Genomic DNA, 845 nt, shown 5'->3' on the forward strand with positions numbered 1-845 from the left:
TCCTTAGCAAACTCATGCAGGAACAGAAAACCAAATACTGCATGTTCTTACTTATAAGTGGGAGCTAAATAATGCGAACAAATGGACACAAAGAGGGAACAACAGACACTGTGGCCTACTTGAGGAGGAGAGTGGGAGGAGGGAGAAGATCAGAAAAAATAACTATTGGGTACTACACTTAGTACCTGGCTGACGAAATAAGTTATACACCAAACCCCTGCGACATGAGCTTACCTGCACCTGTACCCCTGAACCTAAAACAAAATTAAGGGGGGAAAAAACCCCAAATATTTGCAAGGAAAAGGGCCTTGAATTTGCTTCTGATACATACGCAATATAACCTGAGGAAGATCCTCTCATAGCAATAAGACTACACATGATCGGGCAAGTGTCAACTATATACATTTGTTAGGACCAAATTTGTAGCTCATAATTTTTATGCAACTGTTTTTACCTTGGCGAGAATCAATGCTACAAATACTATTCCAAGTCTTAGTATGTGGAACCGAACTCAAAACAGATGTCCAGCTAAATGCATTAAAGATCACAAGAAAGGACTTGACAAAGCTGAACACCATAGTTCTTTATTGCTAAGCGTCTGGTAGTTCCCCAGGGTCAGTCTTTCAATTATGATTTCTAGAACTTTATTTTTTCATTTTAAAAAAAATTCTAGGTGTTGGCCGGGCGCGGTGGCTCAAGCCTGTAATCCCAGCACTTTGGGAGGCCGAGACGGGCGGATCACGAGGTCAGGAGATAGAGACCATCCTGGCTAACACGGTGAAACCCTGTCTCTGCTAAAAACTACAAAAAACTAGCCGGGCGAGGTGGCGGCGCCTGTAGCCCTG

Source organism: Rhinopithecus bieti, unplaced genomic scaffold (assembly GCF_001698545.2).
Source record: "Rhinopithecus bieti isolate Rb0 unplaced genomic scaffold, ASM169854v2 scaffold_1070, whole genome shotgun sequence".
Classification (NCBI taxonomy): domain Eukaryota; kingdom Metazoa; phylum Chordata; class Mammalia; order Primates; family Cercopithecidae; genus Rhinopithecus; species Rhinopithecus bieti.